The following is a 22,943-nucleotide window of genomic DNA, read 5'->3' as shown; positions in this document are numbered from 1 at the left end:
GATGCAAATGTGGGACGTAGGATTTGGGATGTAGATGTAGGATTTAGGATGCAGGACTTAGAAAGGAGGTGTGGAATATAGGATTTAGGATGGTGGATACAGAATGCAGGATGGAGAACTTAGAATGCAGATGTGGGACGTAGGACTGGGGATGTAAATGCAGGATAGAGGATTTACGATGCAGGTGGGGGACGTAGGATGTTGATGCAGGACACGGAATGGAGAAGCCAGGACACAGATCTAGGATGGAGTATTTGGAATGTAAATGGGAACATGGGATTTAGGATATAAACACGGGATGAAGGATTTAGGATGGAGGCGTAAGGCATAAGATTTAGGATGAGGGGATTGAGGATTTGGGATGTAGATGTGGAACACAGGATGGAGGATTCAGGATGCAGATGTGAGACACAGGATTTGGGATGCAGACACAGGGTGCCAGATGTAAGGCATAGAAGAGGGACCGTGGAAGCATTTAGGATGTGAGATGCAGGATTCAGGATGCAGACACAGGATTTAGGAAAAAAAATAGGAATTTAGGAATCAGGTAGAGAATTTAGGATGCAGACACAGGCTCCCAGATGAAGGATGGAGGATTTAGGAGGCAGGTGCAGGTTTCCAGACACAGAACATGTGACACGGATGCAGGACAGAGGAGAGGGGCTGCAGATGTGGGGTGCAGGACCCAGGACATGGGATGAAAGGGCAGGTGCAGAATATGGAATGCAGATACAGAACGTGGGGTACAGAAGCAGAATTTAGGATGCAGAGGCAGGATACAGGACAGGCGATGGGGGAAATGGAATATGAGACACAGATGAAGGACGTGCAGGCCATGGGTTGCAGAAGAGGGATTTGTGGTGCAGAGGCAGGATGCAGGACACAGGAGATGGGATGTGGATGCAGGACACAGAATGCAGAAGTGGGATTTAGGGTGCAGATATGGGATGGAGGTGCAGGACAGGGGATGCTTCAGCACCAGAGCACCACAGCGCAGCCCCAGCTCTGCGCAGGGATTTTGCAGCACCCCTGGAGATGGAGAGTGCGTGCAAAGAGCCGGGAAACGCAGACTTCCAAGGAAAAAATGACTGCTGTCCAATCCCATACAGACATTCTGCAGCTCGTCCCCCATCTGGGAGGCAGATCCCGGCCCTTTGGCCACATCTGCCCGCCAGATGTGCCGGGGAGGGGAACAGAGCCCCTGTGGATGGGAAACCTCCCCACTCCCCTCTGTGCAGGCCAGGTTGGGAATGCTGCTCTCCCATATCACACCTGCTTCGCAGCAATGCCTGGATGGGAGCAGGGAGCAGCAGGAAGGAAGGGTGGGATGGGACCGATCCAGCCTCACAAAGGATTTTTGTTGCAATTCAGATTTTGTTCTGTGGCTGGGGGAGGTGGCAATGAGACACAGCAGCTATAGGGGGCACAGCCCAGTATGGCCCAGTATGGCCCAGTAAGGACCCTGGGCTGAACTGACCCAGGGCCCTGGGGGGGGTGGGGATCCCTGGTGAGGCCAGCTGGATGCTCAGGGGTTGTTGATGCCCTCGGGATCCTGGCAGCGGGATGGGGATGGGGATGTGGGAGACGGGATGGAGATGAGGGATGGAGATGTGGGATGCAGGAGGTGGGAAGATGTGGAATGCAAAGGCAGAGTTTGGGGTGCAGGCGCAGGACAAGGGATGGTGCAGGGTGCAGGTGGGGGGGAGGGCAGGATGCAGGTGCAGATGGAGGATGTGGGATGAAGGCTGCACATGCAGGATATGGTGCCGATGCAGGATTTGGGATGCAGATGTGGGATGCAGGATGCAGAAGCAGGATTTGGGATGTAGATGTGGGATGCAGGATGCAGAAGTAGGATTTGGGATGTAGATGTGGGATGCAAGAATCAGGATGCAGAAGCAGGATTTGGGATGTAGATGTGGGATGCAGAAGCAGGATTTGGGATGTAGATGTGGGATGCAGGATGCAAGAAGCGGGATGAACAGGGCAGGAGGTGGAATGAGAGGTTCAGGTGCAGGGCACGGAATGCAGGGCACAGGGTACAGATCCAGAACTTGGGATACAGATGTGGGATGCCTGGTGCAGGATCTGGAATGAAGGGTGCAGATGAAGGATTTGGGATGCAGGAGACAGCCAGGGGATGGATGTGGGATGCAAAAGTTGGAGGGTGCAGCTCTGGGATAGAAGAAATGGAATGCAGCACCCAGGCTGCAGGAGTGGGATGCAGGGGGTAGGTGCTGGATTCAGGACGGAGATGTGGGATACCACTGAAGCTCCAGGATGGGGATGCACCACTTCAAGCAGGGAAGAATGGTGGAAGCATTTCCCATCTGATTTTTAGGGGCAAATGAGAAAATTTCCCAATAACATCAGCTTTTTGGGGACTGGGAATCCAATAGGATTCCAGAAGCATTTTTATTTTCTGAACTGCCCCCATCAGCTCAGTGTCTCCAGGACAGAAATATCCATTTAGAGAAAAAAACCCTAAAGCTGGAGCAATTCCATCCAAAGACACTCAAATCCAGCATTTCCCTCCTCTCTCCTTAGCATTTCCCACTGTGGAGGTGCCTGAGGGGCTGGATTTGTTGGATTTTTAACTCAGGAGATGTTTTAGCTCTTGCAAAAGCATCGCAGCAGCCTCGGGAATGCCGCCACATTAATAAAAGCAAAAATGCAGAGGAGTCTGTTAAGGAAACTCCTGCAAAAATCCCTTCCAGAAACATCGTGGGCAACATTAGCTCTTGGTCTGGGCTTTTCCCCCGTTTTATTTCATTGGGAAAATGAGTTTTGGAGGTCATCACATGCCCAGAGGACGGTGCAAGGTGGGGTTTTGCAGCAGGCTTGGCTCCTGGATCCTCCTGTCAGTGTCAGGGAGGGGTTTTGTGGGGGAAAACCTAGAAATTACGGCTTAAAATTGGAATTTGCAGGTTAAAAACCTACAACAGTCACCCTGAACTGGAGGATCGGCACCGTGGATGCAGCCTGGCAGTGGTGCCAGGGACACGGGCGAGGCCCCAGCAGTGCCTCTTGCCTGGCAGGCAGGAGAGGGAGAAAAATGCTTTAAAAAGGTAAAAAAAAAAAGCTCCAAAGCAGGAGGCTGAGGTCATTTTCTTGGCGAGGAAGTCGGCTCCTTCCAAATGCCTCCGGGTCGGGTTTAATATCAGCAGAAACATTCTTGGGCAGGGTGGGGAGAAAGCGCTGCTCTCACCATCGAGAGCAGAACCCTCAAACCCCCAAATGCCCTAAAAAAAACCACCCAAACACCCTAAAACCTCCAAAAGTCAGCTCCCCAACCCCCAGACTCCTCCTTTGGAACCTCTGGGCGTGGAGTAAATGAGCATTGGGGTGGGAGAGGTGTGAAAACAGATCATGGAGGAGGGGAAAATCCCCACTGGGAGCAGAGAACTGAATCTTTAAAGCGGCTTTTGAGCATCATTTGGCCACTGCTGGTATTTTTGGGACGTGGAAGGGAGGCAAGTGAGGGGGTCAGGCAGGGAAAATGCCATTTTTCCCATCGTCCTGGAGAGTTTTATCATCACTTCAATCCCTCCTTGATTTAGCATCATCTCGCCGGGCTCAGCACCCAGCAACAACCCCCTGGGGCAAAGGGACCTGCGTGCAAGGAATATCCTGCTGGAAAATACATCAAAAAGGAGGAGAAAAATTAAATAAAATTCATCTGCTGTGCTCTGCTCGTGGGGCTGGCTGAGCAGCTCAGGGGCCTGCCAGTGCCTTGCCTCGGCTGCCCTGCAGAGCTGTTGTGGCTTTTCCAGGGATTTTACACATTAGGAGGGGGTGGTTTGACCGTGTTTGTTTTGCTAAACCTCACCAAAACCCAAACCAGAGCTCGGAGGGAGGAAGAGGAGGCGGGAGATGCAGGGAAAGGTTATTAAAAAATAGGGGGGAAACAAAAAAACAGGAGCACAAGTGGGAAAATGAGTTTGGGATTGCAGCAGTGCAGGGGTGAGACAGTGGCGGGGGTGTGGCAGTGGCAGGGGTGAGACAGTGGCAGGGATGTGACAGTGGCAGGGATGTGACAGTGGCAGGGGTGTGGCAGTGGCAGGGGTGTGGCAGTGGCAGGGGTGTGGCAGTGGCAGGGATGTGACAATGGCAGGGGTGTGACAGTGGCAGGGGTGTGACAGTGGCAGGGGTGTGGCAGTGGCAGGGATGTGACAATGGCAGGGGTGTGACAGTGGCAGGGGTGTGGCAGTGGCAGGGGTGCTGTGGGAAGCAGGGATGCTGCACCTTGCTAGGGATGTGCATGCCACCAAAATCAAGATGGAAAAAGATTTCCCAGGAGAACTGGCAGGACAAGGATCATCAGGAGGGCTCTGATCCCACCGTGAGGGAGGCTGTGAGGCGATGCTCTGGCGTGGAAGGGGATTTTCCTCTGTGCTTGCACATTCCTCCCGTCAGCAATATTTACAAGATGGCACCAGGAGAAATCCCAGGTCGGCTGGAGCAGCTCCCGCTGGGTATCGCCCCGGAGCTGTGGCCCCACAGCCCCTCGCTCCTTCACCTTGGGGCTTTCTCCCCGATCCCTTGGGTTTGTGCCAGCTGCACCCCACAGCTGCAATCCCTCCTCTGCTGAAGTCCTGCTGATGACATTCCAGAGCAGCCCCTCCCAAAATTTTCCCCATCCCAGCACCCAGAGCTTCCCCTTTAGCCTTTCATAGGGACAGGGCTGCTGCAAGGCTGCTCTGGGGTGCAGGGTTTGGGATGGACTCCGTGGGGCTGCTCCATCTCCAGGGTTTGGGATGGACTCCATGGGCTGCTCCATCTCCTGGCAGTGCTGGGAAGACTCAGCAGCGATGTCCTCTCCTGGAAAAAGGCCCTGGGAAGTGTTGCAGAGTGCAGAGATGTTTGTGGGATGCAGGGATGCAGCACTCAGGGATGTTTATGGGATCCAGCACTCTGGGATGCTGGCAATGCCCAGGGATGTTTGTGGGATGCAGGGATGCAGCACACAGGGATGTTTATGGGATGCAGCACACAGGGATACTGGCAATGCCCAGGGATGTTTGTGGGATGCAGGGATGCAGCACACAGGGATGTTTATGGGATGCAGCACACAGGGATACTGGCAATGCCCAGGGATGTTTATGGGATGCAGGGATGCAGCACTCAGGGATGCTAGCAGCACTCGGGAATGTTCAGGGTAAGTGGGATGTCCTCAGCACACAGGGATATTTGTGGCACACAGGGATACTTGCAGCACGGGGGGATGCACGAAGCCACTTTACAGGAACCAGCAACACCTGCAGCAGCTTTTTCAGGCCTTCTGTGCCTCAGTTTCCCCTTCCTGAGAGCCAGGCCCGTCGGTTTCTCCAGGCTCAGCCTCACGGGACGCCGCGGCGGGGGAAACCTGGCCGTGCTGTGGCTGCCTGGCTGTCGGCTCCGCGCTTGGCCGGCAGCCAGGGCAGCGCTGGGGGCCCGCTGCTCGCCAGATGCGATAAGGAAAGGTTTGGCCGAGGCTGGAAAAAGAGAGAAAAAGAAGAGTAGAGGGGAAAAAAAAAAAAGGGAAAAGAAAAAAGCAAAAGCAAAGCAAATTCCTTGGCAAATCAAAGCAAAATGCTTGCACATGGCCTTGCATGCAGCCATCCCTCTTGATAAGGGGCTCTGGGGAGGAGGAGGAGGAGAAGGAGGCAAGCTGACACCGGGAACCTGACAGCAATCCCGCTTCCTTGCAAAAAACCCGGGAGATTTCCCACTGCCGGGCAACGAGGAGCCCAGGCCCGGTGTGCCTCAGTTTCCCCACTGCATGCATGCACTGAGGTGTGGCAGAGGGGTTAAAACCGCCTTGGAGGGGTTAAACAGGGCGATTTTCTGCCGGGTTTTATCCAAAACATATGTTTTCGCCACTATTCGAGTTATCTGGGATATTTCCTGCGTGTTTGCTCCTATGGCAACCGGCCCAGCATGAAAGACCTTTTTACTGGGCCCGGGGATAAGGAGCAGCCATATGGTGTCAATTTTGAAGGCGCTCCATCCCCTCCGCCCGTCTCCGGTTCTCCCTCCACCACGGTCTTGGCCCCTCCAGAGGTGTCCACCACGAGCCGGGTCCAGCTGGGGTCGGGAACGGGCCCTGTCAGCAAGGTGAGGTTGTGGGTTGGGTTTGGGGAGCTCAGGTAAGGTGGGGATTGGCTGCAGGAGCGCCCTGAGGTCCTGTGGATCCTTCAGGAGATAGGGGTGGAGTGAAGGTACCTGCAGCACCTGCCTGAGATCCTCCAGGAGACAGGGATGGAGATAAGGTACCCACAGCGCTGATCTGGGATCCAGGAGGAAGATAAGGATGGAGATAAGGTATCCACAACATTGATCTGGGATCCAGGAGGAAGATAAGGATGGAGATAAGGTACCCACAATGCTGATCTGGGATCCAGGAGGAAGATAAGGATGGAGATAAGGTACCCACAATGCTGATCTGGGATCCAGGAGGAAGATAAGGATGGAGACAAGGTACCCACAGCGCTGATCTGGGATCCAGGAGGAAGATAAGGATGGAGATAAGGTATCCACAACATTGATCTGGGATCCAGGAGGAAGATAAGGATGGAGATAAGGTACCCACAGCGCTGATCTGGGATCCAGGAGGAAGATAAGGATGGAGATAAGGTACCCACAATGCTGATCTGGGATCCAGGAGGAAGATAAGGATGGAGATAAGGTATCCACAACATTGATCTGGGATCCAGGAGGAAGATAAGGATGGAGATAAGGTACCCACAATGCTGATCTGGGATCCAGGAGGAAGATAAGGATGGAGATAAGGTACCTGCAACATCAAGGTCCATCCAGAGAGAAGGTTGAGGAGAAGCTGCCTGAATTGTGGGCCCAAGGTCCTCCATCCAGGAGACCAAGTTGGAGGCAGCCTCCAGCAAGGCTCATTCCAGCTGGGCCTGGGGCAGGCAGGTGCTGTGGAGGCCACGGAACCTCTTATCACCCTCAGAATCCTCTACAGGGGTGCAGGGAGGTCTGTCCCACCCAGCAGTCTGGGTTCTTCTCGGAGATAACCCCAATGCCCTGGGAAACCCAACAATCACTGCACAGGGAGGTTCTTTGCTCCTTCCTAAAGACTGAGGCAATTTTTGAACCAGGTGCCAAAGCGGCTCCACGGAGTTAAATGACCAAAATACAGGAAAATGAGGCAAAACCACCCTCTAGTCTCCTGAAAGAAAAAAAAAAAAAAATTAAAGTAAAAAAGTATTTCTTAATAATTCTTATTTTCTTTTGTTGCCACTGGGTGTTTGCTGCAGGGGAGATGATAAAGCTGGGCAGGACCAGGCACGGCATGGGACAGGGGATTTTGGGAATGATTCACTCCCAAAGCCTCCTGCAGAGGCATTTCTGATGGAAAAAAAAAAAAAGCCAAAATAGATTAGCTAGGGCTTTTTGTAAGAAAAAAAGAGATTTTACAGAAGTGACCCTTCCCACCAACCTCACCAATTTTCTTTTTAATAAGGAAAAAGAAGCCTTTGGGCTAAAAAAACCTTTGCTGTGAAAACGTGTGTTTGGGTCAAAAAGCCACTTTCCACTGGGGTAAAACAAACCAACAAAACCCCCGTCCAATGCACGGGTCGGCAACGCTCACGGGGAGTTAGGGCTCCTTTAGAGGCAACATCTCTCCTCCTCTTCCTCCTCTTTTCTACTTCTCCTCCTCTTCCTTTCCTTCTCTTCATTTTCCATTCCTCCTCATCCTTTAGTCCTTCTCCTCTTCCTCCTTTTCCTCCTTCTCTTTTTCTCCTCCTCCTCTTTTTCCCCTCCTCCTCCTCTTTCCCTCTCCTGTTGTCTCATCTTGTCCCCTGTATCCTCATCATTTTCATTTTGTCTCTTCTCATCTATTTGTCTTCATCTTCTCTTCCCAGGTGATGTTTCCATGTGTGCTCCACCCCAACACCCCTCCAGCCGTTGTGCCCTGTTCCTGGTCCATTCCCCTGGAGTGGAAATCCTTGAGATTCCCCACTCACACATTGCCTGCCATGCTGCACAGCACATTCAGTAGCTGATGCCACCCAATGCCACCTGAACTGCCAAGGGTGCGGGGCACCAGGCTGGCACCTGCTGTCCCCTTCCCAAAAAGGACCCACAAACCTTCCCTCGATGGAGGTCCTTGGATGCTGAAGGGCACTGGGGTGTTGGAGAGAAATGGGGACTGGGACAAGGGACATGGGACTGGGACAAGGCACCTGCTGGGGGCTGGGCTGGGGTGATGGGACCAGGACAAAGTGACGGGGACTGGGATGTGATGACGGGGACAGGGACAGATGATGGAGACAGGGATGGGATGATAGGACCTGGACAAGGCTCTTGCTGGGGGCAGGAGAATGGGGACGGGAAGGAGGTGCCTGCCAGAGATGGGATGATGAGAACCTGGACAAGCAACCTGCTGAGGAAGTGGAGATGGGATCTGGGATGAGGTACAGGGACAGAAGCAAGGGGACCACGACAAGGAACCCGGTGGAGTCCAGCAGGGCATGACAGCGACCAGACCACGGCGATGGGGAGCATCTCTCAGCCTCAGCCCCTCCACCCTGAGCTCTGCACCCAAACCCGCAGCAGTGGAGGTGAGTACAGGGGTCCCCAGCTCGCTCACCCCAAAACCGCTGCGGCCGAGCCGATCGGCTCCCGCGGGGACGGGAGCGCCGAGGGCCGGAGCGCGGGGAGCTGCCGGCTCAATGCCGGGGCCTCACTCCCACGAGCGGATGAAAGGCTCCCTGTCCAAACGGCATTAGACGCGCTGCGAAGGCTCATTCCCGATCGGTCACGCTCCGAGGCGCAGCTGCAAAACCCCCTCCGGGAGCTCGGGATGCTCCGGGGGCTTTGTTCGGAGCAGCCCCGCTTCCCGGGGAACCGTGACAAGACGATGGGATTACGGAGCAGGAGAAATAAAATAAAATAAAACCCAACCTCGCTGGGACCGCGCTGGCTGGGCAGAAAAACAAAGGGGACCCTCAAGTTCCATCGTGCTCCTGCTAGGAACGATGGCCCCACCTGGGGGGGGGGGGGTGTGGGGAGAAGGGGCACGGAGAGGGCTGGAGGATCCCCAAGAAGGGAGGGTGACTTTTTGGGGGTGTCCTCCCCATTTCTGCTCCCAAATCCTGAGCAAGCAAGGAAAAGGAGGAAAAACTTGCAAGGAAGCAAACCTTATGAGGAGGGGAAATCTTGCATAAAGGAAAACCTTGTGAGGAAGGAAACTTCACAAGGAGGAAAACTCGAAAGGAAGGTAAAGCCTTGAAAGGAAGGAAACCTCCAAGGGAGAAAACCTTGCAAGGAGGAAAACTCTACATGGAGGATAAACTGTGGGTGGGGAAAATACCGCAAAGAAGGAAAATCTTGCAAGGAAATAAAACCTTGCAATGAGGAAAGCCTTAGGCAAGGAATGAGATCTTGCAAGGAAGAAAATACTTGAAGGTGGAAATCATTTCAAGGAAGGAATAACTTTCGATGTAGGAAAAACCTCGTAGGGAGGAAAATTTTACAAGAAGGAAAACCTTTGACAAGGAAGGAAATCTTGGAAGAAGGAAAACCTTGAAGGAGAAAAGCCTTCCAAGGAAGGAAACCTCACAGGTTTGGATGAAGAGAGCAGGTTCTGCACCTTCCTTCTGGGAGCAGCCCGATCCTTCCTGGCACAGGGCCCGGCACGGTTTGGCTGAAGTTAATTGGGTTAGTGAGCGGCTAAAGGGCGTAGCTTGTCCGGGCGCCTGCTCCCTAATGAGCATCTCATTTGAATCTATGCAAAATAGCAGGGAGCATGGAGACATGCTAATTAAAGCGATTGCTGTTCGCTAATTAAGCAGCAATTCTCCTGCCCAAGAGGGTATTCTCATGCAAATGCGCTCAAGGAGGGGAAAACATTGCCCCAAAAATTGTATAGGGAGAAATCGCAATTTGGCACCGCCCCTGGTCTGCAAAACACCTTCATTATGATCCTCATTTTGAGTATTTTTATCCCAAAAAACCAGACTTGGCCGTCCCTTCTTGTGCTGAGAACAATCCTGAAGTCCTCATCTTTTCCAGTGGCTGCCACAAATCAAGTCATTTAACTCCTCAGCCATGCCAACCCCGATTTTGTTTTATTCTGGGGTGTTTTCTTCAGATTATGGGATTTTTAATCTCCTGAGGATTTTTCTACTCTTCATTTTCTTTCTTTTTTTTTCCCTTTCACACTTGTGGAAATAATGACGTCCTACAGGAAACCTCCTGAGGGATAAAATTAGGGCTGGTAAACACAGGGTAGTGCAGCATTTTGGTCTCACAGGTTTGTCTGAAAACCAAGAGATTTTATTTCAAGTCTAGTTTTTTTGGGGGGGCTTAAAGCTTATTTTTCCTTTATTTCTAAACACAGCAACTGTGTTTCTTTTCAGTCTGCTCCACGCGGTGCTGAAGCCTTTCCAGGTGAAACTTTCCTTGGGATAAATCCCTTTCCAGCTACCACGTGTGAATGCGACCAAAATGTAGTAAATTCCCCCCCCAAAGGCACGTTGGGCATATTTTGGGTGTATTTGGGTTATTTTGAAAGGGGTCAATTGTTTGGGCACAGGATGAGCCCTTGATAAAGCCCCTTTTTGCTATTTTTAGCCCGAGTAGGGGCTTCTTGGTGGCGTCATCTGAGGAAAGACGGTGCACGGAGCATGTGTGGCGCGTGGGGGGCATTTCCCAACCCTTTGGAAAAAGCGAGAGCCACTCCCTCACTTCAGCGACACTCTGAACATACAACTGCTTGCAGGAGAGTCAGAGTGGGAACCGTGGGCTCTCCGGCGTGGAAATGAGCGGGCCGGGCACGGGATGAGCTCTGCACTAGCAGAGGGGGAGGCTCCCGGGAGGCTCCCCGGGTGGCCCGCGGTGCGGGGCTCAGGTGCGCTCGGATGGGTGCACAGCTGACCAGGGTGCCCGGCTGTGTGGGTGACTGTCGCCCAGGTGCGGTAGGTGACAAGGTCGTGTGCGCGCAGGAGCGCACGGGTGCGCAGGTGTGCGGCTCCGCGGGTGCCGGCCCATGGCTGCGCGGCTCCAAAGCGCCGGGTGCCGTGGGAGCACAGGGGAGTGGGTGCGCGGCTGCTCGGTGCCCGGTCACACGCGGGCACACCGGTGGGTTGGGTGCCCGGTCACACGCGGGCACACCGGCTGCTCGGTGCCCGGTCCCTGCGTCCCCAGTCCCGTGGGTGCGCGGGTGCACCTGCTGTTCGGGTGCGCGGTCCCGGCGGTTCGGGGGTGTGGTCCCGAGGGTCCCGGCGGTTCGGGGGTGTGGTCCCGCGGGTCCCGGCGGTTCGGGGGTGTGGTCCCGCGGGTGCCGGCTCACACGGGTGCCCGGTCCCGGCGGTTCGGGGGTGTGGTCCCGCGGGTGCCGGCTCACACGGGTGCCCGGTCCCGGCGGTTCGGCGGTGTGGTCCCGCGGGTCCCGGCTCACAAGGATGCCCGGTCCCGGCGGTTCGGGGGTGTGGTCCCACGGGTCCCGGCGGTTCGGTCCCGCGGGTCCCGGCTCACACGGATGCCCGGTCCCGGCGGTTCGGGGGTGCGGTCCCGCGGGTCCCGGCGGTTCGGGAGCGCGGTCTCTCGGCAGCGCAAGGATCCCGCGGCGCCCCGCGCGCACGTGCATCCCCTCCACCCCTCCCCTTCCCCTTAAAGGGCCCGCAGCGCCCTGCTCGCCGCACGCTCGGGCCGCGCTCACCGCCGCCCGCTCCCTCCCCTCCTCGGGCGGTGGGTCCGCCCGCGGGGCACTCGTTCTCTCTCCCCCCCCCCCCCGGCCGCCGTTGGTTCGCTCCGCGGGGCGGGGCGGGGCGGCGGCGCCTCCCCCGACACGGGGCGCCGGTGGGAGCGGGGCGGGGAGCGGAGCGCAGGGGGGAGATAAGCGGCGCCGAGCGGCCGGGCGGCGCTGGATGGAGGCTCCCGCCCGCCGGGACGCCCGCCCCAGCCTGGAATGTCCTGGCGAGCCGCCGCCGAGCGGCACCGGCACCAGGACCGGGACCAGGGAGGGGGCGCGGCGGAGAGGTAACGCGCGCGCTTCCCGCCGCCGGCGCGCGCTGAGGGGGGCGCGGGCGGGCGCGGCTCCTCCGTGAGGGGCGAGCGCGGCCCGGGGCGGCCGCAGGTGGCGGCTCCTGTCACCCCGCGGGGCTCGCCCGCGCCGCCGGGCTCCGCGCTCCGTGCCCTCGGTGCGCGGGGCTGAGCCGGTGCACAGCGCTCCGGGGAGCGGGACGAGCCCTCCCGAGCTGCCCGGCGCTGATTTATGGTCTAATTTCGCAGGGAACGCTCCTCCGCTCCTCTCTATTTGTCATTTAAACGCTGCTCTGCTTGAAGGAGGTGCCATAGGGGATAGGTTTGGGGTCGCGTCCAGCCTCTTAACCGCCTTAAAATGGTTAATCTCAATGTTTTTAACCTGTAAGGTCACTTTTCTCTGCAATTAGAGCGGTGGAAAGTCAGTCCCTAAGGCAGGAGGTGGTGTGTGATGCCTGAGGACTCTGGCTGTAAAGCATCCTGACATCTTATCTCTATTATTATTATTTTTATTGCATTAAGCTGCCTACCTTCTTAAAGCCACGCGATTCTTGAATTTTAAATTACTTTCCCTTGCTTTGTCTGTCTCTTTGCCAAAAACAAATATAAATTATACAGTTCCTGACTTCTAATGGAAGAACTTTCCAGTCGTCTATCCCATGCTCCCAATACTGATGTTTTTTAAACCAAGAGGGACGTGTTTTTCAGCTGTGACACAGTGTCGGGCAGAAAAGAGGCAATGTTTATTTTGCTCCTGCCTCGTAACTGTGTAAAGGCTTGGTGAAAGGGTAAATGTGATGGCTTTATGTAGCTTTTTCTTTTTAATTATTATTTTACTGCGTTTCCCCAACTGCTTTGCTGCCTCTGGGAAGGAGTAGTCGCGCCGAGCCTGCGGCTGTAAAGCTGTCAGCTCTGAAGGGCTGTTTACTCAGTGAGTTGTATCTTTCACACATGCACCAGAAATACAATTTACCAACCCAAACACCAGCCACAGTCACCGAGGTTGCCGGGAGCGTGGAAGCTTTGGTTCTCCGGGGCTTTATCCTTTGTGGCCCAGCGTTTTCCTTGAACAAAGCAGGTAATTCTGGGGTGCTGGCACTCCCAGCTGAGCTGTGTGGAGCCCTTTTGCTTTTCTCCTCATCTCCCATGACTTGGGTGTTTTGACAGTTGCAATTTATGGGATGTACAGCCTGCCCGTAGCTGCTTTAAGGAGAAAAAGTGCTTTTGTGGTAGCGGTTGCTGAGGGCGATGGCCAGCTCCTTCTATATTCCAAAAATTCGCAGTGGATGTTTCCCAGCACAATTTCTTAATGCTTTTCTGTTGAACTTGATATTATTTGCCTTAACTAGAGCCAGAACGCTTTTGTTCCACCAAATTAAAATAGGTGTTGAGAGTGAGAGTCAAGCACATTGAAACCAAACCCTGCTTTTTCAAAGCAGCTGCAAGCCTATCTTGTGGGGAGGACTTGGTAATGGAGTGATTAAAAAGAAATAAGTATTTTTGACCTGTATTCCCCTTTCCATAAGAAGAGGGAAGCCTCTGACTGGCTTGGTCTGCATCCCAGAAAATCCACAGGCTTGTGGGGAGACCCGTGAGTGTTGCTCAAAGCTATTGGAAGCTGGCTCAGATAGAAGGTGGGACCCACTGAGTCACCTACCATGTTAAAAGGTATTTTTTTTTCCCTCCTCAAGGGGTAGGAAGTGAGATGGGAACTGCTGTGGTGTGGAGGGATTAGTAACTCACCCGAGGATGAGCGCCGTGGCTTTGTCGTCTGGATTAATGTGATTTACACCCTTAAGCTGCTCCGGGTGCTCGTAAACAGCAGTGCCCGTGTGTGCAAGGTGAAGTGTGGGCGGGCAAGCTCGGCTACACCACGGGAAGTAGCTTGAGGGGTTGTTTTTTGCCATCCTTCATGCAGTCTTGGTGATTTTTAATCTGTTTTCTGTGGTGGGACAGCAGCTCTGCTGCCTTTGCCACCAAACCCCCGGGATGGTGGCACTGGGGTTTGAGCCAGCCCCCCTGTGTGCCCCCTCTGCTGGATCACTGGGCTGCTCTGGGGCTAAAGTTTTTGGGTTTTACCCCAAAACTGAGGAGGGTGGGGAAAAAAAGCCGTGCAAGGAAAGGTCTGACTGTGCTGGGCAAATCCCACCAGTGCTTTCATTATCTCAAGGTGTGCTGTAAGCCCATAAACGAGGCTCCTGCTTACTTTGGCTTGCTGGTGTGCCAGAGGAATAAGGCAGCTGTGCTCCGACTTCAGGTGATGTCACTTGAGGATTTTAACTGTCAGAGCTTAAAAATACCCTGGCTTGTTTAAAGACTGCTTCTGCAGATGTGGAATTGGGGAAGCAAAGCAATGGATTGTGAGTGCACAGCCACGCCAGGGTTCAGCATCTCATAAATCCCTCTCTGCCTGTCCCACAGCAGAGCTGCTCTGCCCAATGAGGCCTCGGGCGTACCACGAGCAGGGCATTAATTGGTGGGTGCTCAAGATAAGGCACTACCATGAAGTGCAAGACCAACAAAGTCTCAGTGCCAGAAACTAACTGGGAAGCGTGTGATGATTAAATCATTTTGGGAATAAAGCTGTTTTCTGATGCGATGGTACAGTCAGCAGCACCTTCTCCCGTGTGCTTGTTGGTGTGGCTGGGTGTGTACAGGACCAACTGCTGTGATTTCAGGTTGTTTGCTGGGCTGGGTGTGAGGAGCTGTGGGTCAGGGGCTGATCTCTGAGTGTTTGTATGTGCGCACAGAATGAGCTGCATTGAAAAGGTTCCCTGCAGGTCATGTGAGCTGTTTCCTAGTTCTGTGTGTAAAAAGGCATTGAACTTCACCTGGATTTCCCATATCACCCACCAAACCCACTCTTCACACCTTCTCCGAGAGCCCCTTTACCTCCTCTTCCTGGCAGGCCTTCTAGCCTGTGGTGGAAAGCCTCCTGCTCTGCATCTTCCTTGTTCCCATGTCCACAGCTGTGACTCTTGAGGGGTTTCATTGCAGTGCTGTGGTCTTGGCACACAGTCCTGTGCAAAACAACATGGAAATGTGGTGAACCTGTTGGTGAGCTTCCACGAGGCTTTGAAACCTTTGGTTTAGTACCAGAAGCCCTGAGACTGAGTGGGTCTTCACCCACAAACCTGCTGGGATTGGGTATCTTGGGTAATGTTTTCTACAGAATCACTTTGATGGGAAAGCTGCTGGACGTCTTTTGTATGCAACATCTCATTTGTAGAAATTAATTGATACTGTAAACTTGCCCTTTGTATGTAGAGTCAGGTTTTTGTCTCCTGCTTTGCTTATGAGCTGCTGACTAGTGAGTGGCTCCCTTGAGCTGAGTCCTGCCCCTTCCTCCTCACTGCAGTGGTTTGCTGTCAGTTCTCTGGTTTTTGGTGTTTCAGTGGGCTGGGGAGCTTCAGAGCCAGTTGCTATCTGCAGCTGGGGTGAGACTGAGCTAAAAACCTTGTTTCAAGTGGAAGTGGTCAAATTTCCTCCTTAAGTGGGAATTTACAGCTTGCCTTGCAATCCTGACTCTTAAAACCAGTACATGGGCACCAAACTGTGTTCTCTGTCCACTGTTTTTGCTATTTTGACCTATTTTGTTAGCAGGTGGGCCTTTCCTACTTACTTTCTGCTCTCCTGGAGGCCGCCCTGAGCAAACCCTGCTATTGTGTGTCCCCTTATCCTGCATCATTTGCTCTGGCATGGTGTTTGTCTTTGGCAAAGTCAGCAAAAACCTCTTTGCTGTATTACTTTGGCTGGTGGGAGGTCTCCAACTATGCTGGCCCCAGAATTTCTAGACTAGATAGTTTCCTCTGTGTGTGTGTATATATGTTCCCTTTTTTCAGTTGAGTGTTCTTCCAGTAATTTCCTTGGTAGATGGCTCAGTACAACTTCCAGGGCTGAGCGTGTCAGAGTTTTCCACTTACATTCCCCAGCTCCCTTCTCCCTTTCTGGTGGGGATGATGATTCTCCAGTGACAGTGATCACTTCAGGGGAAATGCTTGTTCAGCCTGGTGAGGGATTGAGCCTTTTACATCCAGACCACCTGCCATTTCCATTAAGCCCCTACTCGTTCTTTCTGTGTGAGAAATAGCTGCTGTCTTTCAGCAGGAGGGAAAACAATCATGTATGGTGGGTTGTTTTCCTGTTTTTCCATACCTGTGAGATGTCTTGGAGCTCTTCTAGCCAGGTGGGACTATATTTTTTTTTTTCTTTTTTCTTTTTCCCCCCTTTTTTCCCCCTCCCCAGCTCCTTGGGCGCAGTTTCACGTTACAGCTCCATCCGAGGACTCGCTGCTGCAGGAGGTGGCAGGTACATTCCTGCCTCTTCCCCGCTGCGGGAATCCAGCAGTGGAGCAGCCGCAGGGGAGTGACTCCAGCTAACCCTTCAGAAAAAAAAAGTACCCAAGCCCCAAACTTTCCTGGATCTTGCTCCGCAGTTAGAGTTGCTAAATCTTCCACTTGGATGACTGGGAAGGCCCTGGGGGGCTGGAGGGGGCTGGTGGGGGGATGGCCCCTTTTGGCAGCAGTGGCTTCTAAATTGGCTTTGCTGTCTCCTGATCCTGTGTGCTCGCTCTGCTGCTGAGCCAGGGGTGGGTGCCTTGCAGAGAGGGAGGGGTTCTGGCCAGCCCCCTCCATCTCCTGCCTCTGGAAATGCCCAGTTGAACCAGTCCAGCTCACAGAAACAGCACAGGTAAGGGATAAAATCCTTCCCTGAAGCCTGGAGTGAGCAAGACCAGCTTAGCTGGGATATTGCCATCAGCTTGGCAGCAGGGGGGAGCTGGGGAAGGAGGAGACCATCCCCAGCTCCATGCAGCTGAGCTGAGAGGTGAGACCACACCCTCGGCCTCACCTGTCTCTCTGATCACGCCTTTGATTTATACCCTGGGTTCTGCTGTTTAGCTTTCCCCACAGACTCCAACCATCGAATCTGATAATGAACCAAGTGGTTGAGTCTTATTTGTTTAATTGAAAGAGAAGTTTAATGTTTCCTACCTTGCAGTGTACAGAGGCTTTGCCTCGCAGCCCGTGGTTTTCCTTGCAGTGAACCTATAAAATGCCAAGACAAGGACTAAAAGGCTTGAGGCCGTCATTGAAACAGTCTTGGGAAAAAGGCTGGGCACCACAATTTTACATTTTTGGAGGGGTTTGAGAGTGTTTTGTCTCTGCAAATGTGTTTGAGGGTTGCATTGCCTGTGGAGTATTCCCTGCCAGCTCGCCTTCTGTGTGCTGGTGAGCCCCTGGCATCGTGGGCTGCCAGCTCCAGCCAGAGGGGAGCTTCTCAGCCCACCTTAATCTTAGGTGAAGAGCAGACAGATCCTGAATGTCTCTGTAATTGCTCCCTGGCATCTGCTGAAGCACCAAAGTACAGACATGCTGGAGATGCCCAACCTCCTGGAATTGCTGTTGTATTTTCTGTAGGCACCTTGTGCCCAAGTGCAGCCTGCTCTAGCTGGAGATGCTCCTGCCAGGGGATGGCATTAGGGGGTTTTGTTTCCAAAGAAACCCTTTATCTGGGTAAAAGGCCTCACTCTAAAGAATCTTGCAAGAAATTAATCTTTTTTCCATGCAAGTTTGGAAGGTAACGACCCAGGTGACTGTTCTCCTGGGGAGCAACAACAATGGAAGGGGACAGTTCATGTGGCCCCTTCTGAAACAAACAGTGATTGTTTGGAGTTGAAATTCCCTGCTTGCTTCCAGATCAATCCACTTGAAGTTACTGTAGTCAGGTGGTATGTTTTCAGTTTTTAATTTCTTCTTTCTTTTTTTTCTTCTTCTTGCTTGTTGTTAGTTGAGAGCTGATAGATCGGCCCAAATAAGGCCATGAGAAAGGCTGGCCATTTCCAGGAGGATCCACAGACAGTCAGTGCATGACTTGTTGCCTTTATCTCTGAGATCAGGAGATTCCTTTGCAGTGATGGATTAATCCACCCTTGAGTGAATAATATAACTGAGAACAAGTAGGAGCCAGCGCTCCAAGCAGATGATTTGTTCAGTACGTGTGTGCCTCCCCTCCCCCTCTGAAAAGTGTCTTTCTTCACCGTTTCATTCAGCCTGTTGAAACCTCACAGCAACCTGTGTCTGCGCCAGCCCCCGGCCCAGCGGAGGGCGAGGATGGGGCTGTGCCAAAGGCCTCTGCTCCCAGGTGCAGGAGAAGATAAACCACAGCCCCACTGAGTGTAGGATGGAGAGAAGGTGCCTGTGGGCTGCTGGGGCTGTGATGTCACCTGCCTGCTCTGGCCATGACATCACCTGTCTGTGCCTTCTCCTCACCGCAGGTGAGAGTGTTGATGCTGGCACCTGCCCGGGGTGAGCTTGCCCAGCTCCGGTCCCTCAGCAGCAGTGACTGTACCCCAACAGCAGCAGGCTCTGTGTTCAGGAGAAGTTGTGCGAAGGAGCTGGAATATTGGGGTTGGGGGAGTGAACTCACTGGGCACAAGGGGATGGCAGAGGGTGGCTTTGAACAGAAATTTGGTATTTGGGAAGATGGTTCTTCTGTTGTGCCAGGGCACATCTGCGGCTGGTAACTCATCAGCAGAGTCACGGCTTCTGGAGCTACTTGGGGGTATCCTGGAGCTGGACACTGAAGGCCTCCAGTGACACATGGACAGTCCTTGTTAGCACACCTCCTGCAGCATACAAGGCTGGCAGGGAGTTGTGCAGCTACAGCAATGGAATTCACGTGGTGAGATCTGTTATCATCCCTATGGATATCCTGGAATAATTCTTTGGCAGCTCATAAGCTGGGTCTTGTTGCTTTAACATCTTGGAATCCATCATAGTCTGCTCCTGTGGATAGGCTCAAGGAGGGTGTGAGATGCCTGGGACATCCTCCTCCTGCTCAGCGACCTCCCCAGGCAGTCAGTGTCTTACTGAGAAAAGCTGCAATAGCTCAAGGTCAAGTTGGTGGAAGTCCCCAGCTTTGGCTTTCCTTGTGCCATGAGTGGCAGTAGCCTTGCCTTGATCCCATGGTCTTGGGGTGTAGGATTGGAAGCATTGGTGGCAGCTTTCAGCTGCGTTTCAGAGAGTTTCTGTGCTGTGTGGGGTGAGGATAACACACTTAAAATGTCATTCTCCCTTTGGAGAACGGGCTTTGCTGCTGTTGGCTGTACATAATTTCTGGGAGCTGAGGAGTTTTGCTGTGTAATGTTCCAACTCCATGTAGATTAAATGTATTGCGGAGTCAAAATAAACAATAGCATGTGGTTTTCCTTTGTTCCCCCCCCTTCCCCGCAATGAGAGTTCACAAAAGTTCTTGAATTAGGGCTCTGCGTGCCATACGCTCGAGCGTAGGCTCAGATTTTCATAAAGCTTCCTGAGGGCTGTTACTGCTGGGGAGCGTTTTCACCTTTGGGATAGCCTTGGAAAGCTCTTTGTTTCTCAGGAGCTTGTTCTGAAGGTGTGTTTTAGTGTAGCACTCAGATGCTTGTTGCCTTAAATGCTTTGCAGTGACAGTGTATCACAGCTTGATGGAGATTTGAGACTCCTCTAATAAGATGCAAGAGGAGGAGGAAAACCCCGAGGGTTTTTTGGAACAGAAGATGTTTTCTGTTCCTGCCACTAATCTCTGTTGCAGAATGAAATAGGAATGTATACTTTAAATCTCTGTCAGGGTGTAGAAGGAAGCTGGCAACGGATGTAATCAAAAATGTTATTATCAAAACTCTCTAAGTATGTTGAAATTTCAAACTTAATGATATAATTTTAAATTCAGCTATTCAGACTGAGGCATGGTTTTGGGGTGCAGATTGCACTTCCAAATTGTGCATTGGGATGGACCAGAGAGGAGTTTGGAGCAGACTGTGGATGATGGGTACTGCAGTGGTGTGGCTGGAGTCTTCAGCCCTGTGATCTCCAGTGACTGGGGTGGCAGCATTAAATTGAGGTGTGGTTTTCTAGATTATGGACTTTGTGGCTGAGCACTTAAAAAAAGGTTCTGTTTCCAAGTTAGCATTTTTCCTAATCAGCGCGTTTGTCGCGGCTTGTACGTAACCAGCACACATAGAAAGTGTACATATTTGGAGTTTGTCTAAAACAGCTCTGGTCACAGAGAACACAAGGAACCAACACCAGGTCTGATGTGCAGCAGCAAAGACTCTACCCAGTGTGAGAGGAGACAGAAAGCTTCCAGCCTTATACTTGGAGTAAGGGAACTGCGAGTAACCTTCACCCTTCTGACCCTTCGTCCTTGAGTGGAGAGGCTGCAGGTTGAGGATGTAGAAGAAGCTCAAGTCCTTCTCTGAGCCAAAGGTGTGAAGCTGTTTATTTTCACTGGGGCAATGTATATATTGCAGGGGGCAGATGCTCGCCTGCTTAACCCAAGCACTCGCTGCTTATCTGGGCTCTGGCAAGTGTACAAGTGTTGTCCCTTCTAATCCCCCAACATTAAACAGTCCAGGCACCTTTCCCTGGCTGAGCCTGGGACTGCTTTAAAAACACACACACAGAGAAGCCAACAAAAAAGAAACGTTTGCTTTCTTTGCCAAGTTTAAATGAAGACTAATGCCGTAGTGCTGCTTAATCTTGTTTTTCTTGCTATCTGATGGATGCTAACGTGGGATGGAATCAATCCCGGCAGCCGGTTATCTTTGCAGGGCCCCCATGTTGCTGAGCTCGGCATTAAAGTCTCGTGGGGGAGTTGATGTGCTATGAAGAGTCTGGAACTTTCTTGCTATGTGGCGAAGCTGTGGCATCCATCTTCCTTTGGGAAGGTGTCTCCAGGAATTGCCAGTCTGCTGTTGGACGTCCGAACATAGATCCCGTTGGGCAAAGCGGGATGTGTCTGTGCAAGTGAGAACAGGGCACAGTCAGGTGAACCTGGCGGAAATTTCTCCCTGGTCCCAGTGATGAAACTTAACTCCTTTCCTATCAGTTGCTCGTGTTTGAACTGGTTCTGCTGGGAACAGCTGCCATGGCCCTGATTTGCAGGAGGGGGTTTGGGCTCTGACTCACGACCCGCCACTGTGATGGTGCTGCCCTGAGTGCCCCCAGCCCTGGGCAGGGGTCCCTGCTGCTGGCAGGGCTGATCTGGCTGCAGTGAGTGAAGCAGGAGGGCTGGAAGAGCCAAACCCTCAGGCTAGAGCTTCATGATGACTGCTGCCTCCCTCGCTTGGATCAAGCTCTCCTTCTGCTCTGCTGGCGTGAGGAAGGAGGCGGGAAGCTTCGCCGGTGCTCTGTTGCGCAACACCACTGAGCAAAGCCAACCCAAAGCCTCCCTCTCTTTCCCCCCTGTTCCACTACCCCTCTCCTTGCCTGGGAGCCAGGTTGGTTTGTTGTAGCAAACTTGGCCTGACCAACACAATTTTTTAATTTACTTTTCTGCCTAGCCGCTGCTTTTATCTGGGCCTGAGGCAAAGGGGCTCGTTTTGCTAAGCAATATTGTCAGTTGTGTCAGGATTCCTTCCCTCGAGGTGAAGAAGTGCAGAAGTGTGTGTTTGCTGGAGAGCTCGGACTTCAATTTTGAAACCAGGTTTGGTCTTTTGAGCATGGGGGAAGGGAGGGGAGGAGTGCAGTAAAACTGAATTACTGTAAGGCTGGAGGATGGATTGTGTGAAGGCTTGTTTTAATCGGGGGAGGAAAGGCCAGGGTCTTTCCTGCTCTCTCCCTCAGCTGTCCCTGGTTAGCTGGTTTGCTTTTTAATAAGCATTGTTCTGCCTGGAGCCTGGGTCCAGCAGCAGGGAGTGTTGGCATTGCCTGTGACAGCGTGTGGACAGCTGTAACAGGAGGGGAAGCAGTGCCTTGGAGTGCAGGGCAGCACTTTTGTTTAGAGAACAGAGTCCAAATGGGTCTGTTGCTCCAATTTGTGCACAGTTCCAGCCATCCGCAGGCACGGTGAATTCTAAGGTGACTAACAACTGTGCTGTAACACAGGCTTGGCTCTCCTGTTCCAGTGCACCTCCCATATCCTGCAGCCATGAGTTCACAGGCTCCTAATTGCCTATGATGTAAGACAGCAGTAGATGAGGTTGCTATAAATTCTGGCTGCAGGTGTGGATTTAATGGCTGTGCTTCCCTTTAAGGGCTCATGGATAGCATGGATCCCTGCAAGTTACAACAGACCGAGTTGGACTCAGGCTAGCACAGCTAAAAGAACCCATTTGTCTGTGCTTTTGAGAGCTGTTGCTTGCTGGAGGCTACCAAAGGACGAGGTGTCAGTGTTCATCTGGAATTGCCTCAGGAATGAGCTTGCTGTCCTGTAATAGAGCTCAGCCATGGTTCCAATTCTTTCCATCAACATTCTCTCATGGCTGAACTGCCCAGGTGTGAGAGTGCCACTGGAATTGGACCTTTAGGCAGCCTGTGTGGACACAAGCACCTTTGTCTGAGAGTCTGACAGGTTTTTCTGATGATGAGAACAAGCCTGTGGTTCTAGTCCTTTTTATTTTTTATTCATGTTGGATTCTGGTTTTAGAAACCATAGACAAATTATAATTATGGGTGATGGTCCTTGGCATGCAAAATGCAAACTTTTTTGAGGGGAAAAAACCATCCCCTGAGGCAGTACTCCAGCTTGCTGTGGTGTGTGCACCTGTAGCTCGGATAATTAGGATGGTGAGTTGCCTAGCTCCCTTGAGAAAATGGGCATGGCTCACTTGGAGTTTGGTTTTGTATATTTTTCTTCATTTTTGCACACATTCTTGCAGTCCAGGGCTTATTAAACATACCAGGGTGGTGCTTCATGAGTTGATCTGAGGCCTCACGCTGTTGAAGTGCTAAGTTCCTGTTCTTGGATGTCCATTCCCAGCCCCTCCTTTGGGCCGGTGCTCCAGGACTGCATGGGGAGCTGAAACTGCTCCCTCATCCAGGTGAAAACTGAACCTCATTTTTCCTCTGGCTGAGTTTTCAGCTGGATCTGCCAGCAGATCTGACTCACTTGCTGGCCGCAGGATCCCTGGTGCAGATAGGAGAATGCAAGCCAGGTCCTGAAGGAAGGTGTTGCTGCCCTCCTCGGCAGCAGCC

At 52.7% G+C, this 22,943-nt stretch overlaps 1 protein-coding gene across 4 annotated transcripts in view; it reads left to right on the top strand.

Annotated features, from left to right (window-relative positions):
* Positions 1-10,309: 10,309 nt before the first annotated feature.
* The window catches only part of CDON (cell adhesion associated, oncogene regulated), a 55,166-nt gene continuing 42,532 nt past the window's right edge, over positions 10,310-22,943 (top strand). For 2 of the 4 annotated variants that reach the window (XR_011146570.1, XM_068994599.1), the window contains exon 1: positions 11,842-11,985. The gene's annotated coding sequence lies outside the window, so the exon portion shown is untranslated. Of the gene's footprint in view, positions 10,856-10,902; positions 10,923-11,841; positions 11,986-22,943 lie in introns of those variants that run through there. The other 2 variants (XR_011146571.1, XR_011146572.1) reach the window with 2 other exon arrangements.

This window comes from Aphelocoma coerulescens, chromosome 24 (assembly GCF_041296385.1).
Source record: "Aphelocoma coerulescens isolate FSJ_1873_10779 chromosome 24, UR_Acoe_1.0, whole genome shotgun sequence".
NCBI classification, from domain to species: Eukaryota; Metazoa; Chordata; class Aves; order Passeriformes; family Corvidae; genus Aphelocoma; species Aphelocoma coerulescens.
Note: the sequence above shows the minus strand (reverse complement) of the source record. Positions and strands in the feature narration are given on the sequence as shown.